General features: G+C 38.7%; 1 pseudogene; it reads left to right on the top strand.

Annotated features, from left to right (window-relative positions):
- The first annotated feature begins 4,381 nt into the window (after positions 1-4,381).
- Positions 4,382-6,794, top strand: part of LOC116787833 — a 32,276-nt pseudogene continuing 29,863 nt past the window's right edge.

Here is a 6,794-nt window from a genome sequence, read left to right as displayed (position 1 = left end):
TTAGCTGGTAACATGAGGTGACTTCCTGATATTCTGAGAATTGGTTCAGGTTGGAATTGGCTCTAGATTTCCCTGTAAAGGTCTTGGACTATGTGTCTTGTCATATTTATGACAAACTAATTACTGGGTAATTAGCTGACACAGGCTGGTGCTGGTGTTCCTCACACCTGTGGTCTCATGGGGGTAGGGCAGCAAAAAAGCTGCTTGAACAGTGCTTGAAATGTTGAATGAACCTGTAAAGGTCAGGCAACCTCTGAGTGTTCCTGCAAAGGCAGAGAGAGGTGCTACTGGATGCTCAGGGCTACAGAGCACAAGGAGAGGCAGAGATAAAGGTAGTGAACTACTACTTTTTGAGACAAGTATTGGATTTGAAATTCTGTTGCAACAAGTCTGAAGGGAGGGTTGCATGTGTTGGTAACAGGTGGGCCAACACTTTAGTGATGATTTTTGGATGGTAAAACAGCCCAATTGCTTCATCTGAGTGAGTAGGAAGAATGAGATTTTATCTCTCTAAAACATATTGAAGGCATGTGGAATTGTTTTAATCAAGTTTCTCAATAGTCTTTTGAAGGCAGAAGTCCTCCTTCATATATGTCATAATCAGAATACCCTCTTAAGCAAAAATATAATACCCTCACCTCATCGGCTAGTGTGATCTCTCTCTTCAATGACTGATTTTGCACTTTTCATTCTCATGAATTTAAATTCAGATTCAGATTGAAGTTCTCTCCTGCTTACGAATGGATAATAAGGTTTTTTCAGACTTTTTTCCTCTAACTTGTGCCCTCTGTCACCTTCTCCGTGAATACTTTTTCAGGAAGTCCTTTTTGCATTTAATGTAATCTTATTTTTGAGTTTATGTGATATAAAATACTGTTGAGTATTGAAGAACAGGTTTTCTGAAGGTGAGTTATGTAGAAACACGAAAATAAAAATGCCGACGTATTCATGTGAAAGTTATATATATGTATATAAAACCCCATATAAATATATGTGTATGGGTGTGTGGTTTTGTTTGTTTTCAGGTTTGGTTTTTTTTTTTTATACCAGTGAGTTGCTTTAAATTAGTGGCAGCCAAAAATTATCTGGCCAAAGTTGAATTTTTCAGAGTTGGAAATCTGACACCATGGGGAGGGAAAGTGACACTTTTCATCCATGGTAAATCTTGTCTGTGGAGATTATTGAGCTTAGGTCCTTTGTGTAACTGTCGTTTGACTTGAACTGTTTGCTCTTGTTTGATTGGCCTGATTAGGTCTTTGTGGATTTTGTAGCTTGTGGAAACATTAAAAAAAAAGGAAAAAAGAAAACAAACTGAAAGGCGATACCCACAAAATATCTGACACTATGTTTGTTAATTTGCTTTATGTGTTAATTCTGAGTAATTATTTTCTAATGTGACATCTGGCTATCATTTTCTTAATGCCTCTAGAATGTTTTTTGGATATTTACCCTTCTTGTTACATTCAAAGTTTTTAAATGACGACAACTCCCATTGTCATCCCAAGGGTGGTACAAGAATTCTGTTCTCTTGCAATAATATGAAATCCCCCATTAGTCATACATTTCTGTTGTCCTGCATTGTCAGAAGGTGACAAAGTGGTATATAAGATAATTGTGGGATATTGAAAGCAGGTGTTATTCTTACCTGCAACCTATTGCAGTTAGATATACAATTATCTGAATGTCATGTCGGGTGAACTAGTACTTGCAGCAGGCCTAGTTTAGGTGAATTTTGACTGCCTCAGATCATTGGGATATTTATATTTGCTCCATTTTGCAAATATTAATTAATTAATTTAATTAATACACAGATACAAAATCATGTGCATGTATGTGTGCACTGCAAAGTGTGTGAAGAGCAGAGGAAAACTATATCTTCCTTTTTACTTTCCTTGTTATTGCTCAGAGCTTTAAGGAGACTGCTGAGTGTTCCCTCATCAGTTACACAGTCTCTCTAATCTTTAAAAAGAAAAGAATGTAAGTAGTATGTATATGAAGATCACTGTCAATTTAAAATTGTTACTCTGGAAATGTGATTACTAAAAAGAACCAATATATATCTCTTTAGACTTTGGGTAACTTCAGCCATGAATTTACTCAATGCATGCTTGATGGTTGTCTTTGTAATTCTCCTTGAATTATGGAAGAACTAAAGAAAAATGCAAAAAACCTCAACAGGATACATGACCTTTGAAATAGTAATTTTTTTGAAATTACAATCCTGCCTCTCAAACTCCAGTGGGAAAAATTGCAAAGTCATGATTATTTTTTTTTTAAAGCAGACTGTATAGTAGACATCAGTGAATAAAGCAAGTTTTCTCAGTGATGACAAAGACTTACTGTTACAGGTGTTATGAGCATTCAGTGCTTAGTTCTATCATGAATTTACTACATGGCTGAAAAACTGTTGAGATCATAATTCTTGATTGGCACAAAGCCTTCAAAGGTACTATATTCAAAAGCCTTCTTGTGTGATTTGGACAAGTAGTGGTTAAGGGAGACAAAATCAGCTGCAAAAGCTGATGCTGGTCAGGAGTAGGAGAGAGTGAATTATTTAGGAACATGTTTTTGATATGTCAACGATAACATTATTTTGAGAAAAGGAAAACGTAATCTGAACATTGAGAAACCATTCAGTAGACAAAATGCACTGACTCTGGAATAATTTTCTGCATTGTGAAGTGGTGTCTCGTTTACAGATCTTAAAAACAGTGTGGGTAAGACAATGTAATGTCAGGGAGTCTTGTATAGGCTGTGAAACAGTTGGAATGGTATAAATCTGTATGGGTACCTACATCTGCCTGGAATAACTTGGGGAAGTTGAGCTGGATAGCCTACTCTCTTTCTTTTGATAGAGGATGTTTTACAGACATTTTAAATGAAAACAGATTCCTACTTTAAATTTTAATACTGGAATATTTCCAGGAAAACATTTTTCTTTCAAAAGCTGGAAAGACTATTTTTGCAGGAGTGAAAGTAAGTGGTTTTCAGCTGTGACTGCTTCACCTAAATTTGTTCATAAGTATTTAACACAGATAAAAAGTAATCAAGACAAAAGTTAAGGGAGATATTTTGTCTTTGGAGTAGAGATTGATTTTACTCTTAATGACATTTCTTGGGCAACACCTGCTCTCTTCCTCTGTGCAGAATTATTTTGGTACTGACCTCCATGGCACAGGCAAGTTCATTTAGGTGACATCCACTGCAGTTTGAAAAGTTACTTTCTTTACCTGCATGAGTTAAATTATTCATCATTATAGATCAGATTGATTTAAAATAATCTCTTGGATCTCATGATGCAAGGGGGAGTACTAGCTGCCTCCTGTCATCAAGCAAAGGGGCCAGGAAGAGTGTGGCAGAGACAGAATCTGGTCTTGCATGCTTCTAACTCTACCAGCCTCCACATGTGTGTTAGTTTAGGGCTACTCTAAATCACTGCCTTACAGGCAATGAGTCACTGCACACCGGGGTGAAGAGCAGTTAGGGAGGGTTTTGTGCCCTGGTATTTCCCACAGCGTGCCTGCTGGGCTCGCTGTGAGAGCCAGCACACACAGATCCCTTTGAAGTAAGCTCTGAGGATGGGTGAAGTGCTGTTCTCCCTTGGCCCACACAGGAGAGCACAACCCTCTCTCCTGCCTCACCCTTCCACCCCCAAGTTTCATCTTGTTTGATTTAAAATAAAACTGTGAGATTTCTGGACATGAATTAACTTTTTTTTCCTACATATACAATAATTATCCAGGAGAAGAATATTGAGCACGTGTCGAGGTTGCTAAGTGTAGCACAGAGATGCCCATTGTAGCTTTAGGGGAGTATGGGTCCTGTAGTCACTTAGTTTTGCCATCACAGTGGAGTAACTTACCCTGCTGAATGGCAGGACTTACCTACCTGAACTGTGCTGCTATGGGAAGACTGCTACAGGTATTTGAGTTTATGGTTTGGAAAGAAGCTGTTGACATCTCTCTCTACTGCCCTGTAGTATGGTGCTGGCAGTGTGGAGATCATCCGAAAGCTGTGATTTAATTAGTCAGAAGCACTTTGCTTGGGGGTTGGAGCTGTTGCACGAATGCAAAACTTTTCATTTGCAGTAGCATTTCAAGAAAGCAAACCCTGGGCAGAAAGGGGCTTCAGCGTCCTCCCCAAACCTCATGGTGGGTAGAAAAGGAATTGCTCTTTATTCTGCTGACTCAGTTGAGGTGCTCTAATTGGCTGCAAAAATCAGGGAGGGGAATGCCTAATGACGGGAAATAATGAAGGGGTGGGGCGGGAGAGCCTCATCATAAAATCCCTATTTCTCCACCCCTAACCTGCGTGAGGAGTTTCTGCCAGCCATACGACTCAGTAACTTTTGATATTGGACTTATATGCAACTGGGGCTGCAATGGGATCAAATTTAAGTTCAAATGAGGTAAGCAAAAGAAGCTGATAGCAAGCGTAAAGTGGGCAAAGTTGCCTGATATTCCAGTGAAGCTGATCACAGAGGAGAACAAGTGGTTCAAATTGTATGGGCAAATCTAGTTTGCTTTTCCTCAGATGCTGTTGCGAAGATGGCTTTTCTAACCTAGCCTTTTAAAGAACTTCATGGCACACCAGCACTTTCAAGCTACATTTTAGGGCTGACTATGTTACTTATTATGCTTCCTTAAAAAAAAAAAAGCTTCATGTCAAGGAAATAAGAAGCTGGCAGAGTGTTGTGATGGTGGTTGGTAAAGAACCTAACAAATGTCATTAATGAGCATAGCTCTAAATATGGCTTTGAATGTGAGATATTTTGAAATGTCAGCCTAAAGTAAGGATTTAACATGTAGTTTAGTTTTCTTAACTTTGCCTTGTGTTGTTTTTCCTAGACTTTTACGGGCACCTCAGCACCAGCGTTGAGAACGGTAGGTAGCAATTAGCTGGCCCTTCATTAAAAGCTGTCCAGTGCTGAATGTAGATCACCAGAAAAAATGTTAGGAATTCAATGGCTCGGGGCAAGTTTTACTGAGTGTTTAAAAGCTGAGCTGCAAACTCAACTTTGTAGATTAAATATTGCTGTGCCTTTGTGTAAGCTCTAAATAGTCTGGTCTCTGTTGGTGTCTGATGCTTATGATGTCAGTGTTGCACTTTGTCTGGCCTGATTTGTACTTCACCCATGTTAATTTTTTAATTCCTCCCCCTTTTTTGGGGGGGTGTGTGTGTTAATTTCTCTGGCTGAAACACCACCTTTTCTTATATTTATTGCTTCATAAGAAGACCATTCAAATGAGTCTCTCAGTTGTTCTTAGTGCTCTGGTATTTCTTGTAGTCTTTCTTTGCAGCGTAATGATCTGTCATAGAGCTTGCAATTCTCTGTGTAATGCGGTGTTTAAAAGCATAATGTCAGAACAGGTTAAACTGCAGAATAAGTGTGTTGTGTTCAGACTCCTGACAAGCATGATCTCATCTAGCCTAGTAGGAGTGGGAGCAGTGCCCAGACTTCTCAGAATGCAAAAAAAGAGCAAAAGGTGTCTTGTAAAGGCTGAACTGAGGAGGAATGCTTTGCATAGGCATAGGAAAACTCCCTGGGCAATTAGCAGACATTTATGTTAAGAGGTATTAGCATAAAAGAAAATATATCAGATAAGCTGCTATGATTCAGTGAAGAGGAACAACGGCAGTGGCAATAGGATGGGTCTGTCTTCTGACATCTGCAGTGGGTTTGGGGCTGCCATATCAGTTGTAACTCTCTGGGAATCTGCAGTCAGAAAGAGGGACTCTTGCCCCTGCTTCAGTGACACGGGGATTTCCCAGCCTGGTTTGTTTAGGGCTTTGACTCCATGTGTGGGATTCAGAGTGATACAGAGATTCTCTTCAGTGGTGGTAAATTCAGTCTACCTTGTGAAGATTTGCTGTTATTGGTAGTTATCTGATGCCCAGTTGTGCCTGAGAACCTTCTCTGTTCAAAATGAAATGCTGTGGTAAAGCAAAAACTTTGCAGAATTTCTTCAAAAACTAGCTTTTAAAATGATGTGTAGGCCTCTGTGTATAGTCTCACATCCATAAGAAGTATGCTAGAATCATAAAAATTATTACTTTTAGTCCTGTAAAACTAGCCTTGTTTAGAGGATCAATTAGGGTTTTTTTAGCCTTAGTGCTTTTTACATTGTTAGTAGGTATGAAACCTATACAGTTCTGTGGCTTTAGATAGTGTCTCTTATCTTTAGGGTATATTTAGGGTGGCAGAACTGCCCTGAATATAGTGTGTACAATTTAAAGTAAGACCCAGAGGTCCTTCTTGCTGCCCTGAATCTCCAGGGCTCACAGAGGTAAAAATCAGGAATGACCTGAACTTTTTTCTTTTTTTTAATCTCCTTCCCCCCCTCCTCACTATAAAAGTTGGTATTTATGATAAGTATATAAACCTGGTATGCCTGAATTGGTTTTTGTTACTCAGTGGCTCTGTTAAGGAAATGAGTTTTCATTTTCAGAGTCAGTTTCAGGGCAACCCATAGGTTTTGTGTGATTTCAATTTGAGTGGCTATATAAATTAAGGTGAATATGTAAAATACCTGGTGAGAAAATTTTGGTAGTACCCTTATGCTGATAGTCAAAAAAGTAACACTTTTTAGATCACCCAAATTACTATGCCATATTGAGACATAGTAAATTAATAAAGACAACCATGGTCTTGAGAAACAAAACACATCAATGTGAAAATGCTTGACTTGATTTCTCTTCTAAGATTTGGATTTATTCTAACACACAAATCTGGTTCTAAAGCTCAAAACAGGAAGAGAAGAAAAAAAAACACATGAAAATTGCAGTCTAAAGCC

Source organism: Chiroxiphia lanceolata, chromosome 6, assembly GCF_009829145.1.
Source record: "Chiroxiphia lanceolata isolate bChiLan1 chromosome 6, bChiLan1.pri, whole genome shotgun sequence".
In the NCBI taxonomy this organism is placed as follows: Eukaryota; Metazoa; Chordata; class Aves; order Passeriformes; family Pipridae; genus Chiroxiphia; species Chiroxiphia lanceolata.
The sequence above is the reverse complement of the archived record's forward strand: the minus strand, read 5'-3'. Positions and strand labels throughout refer to the sequence as shown.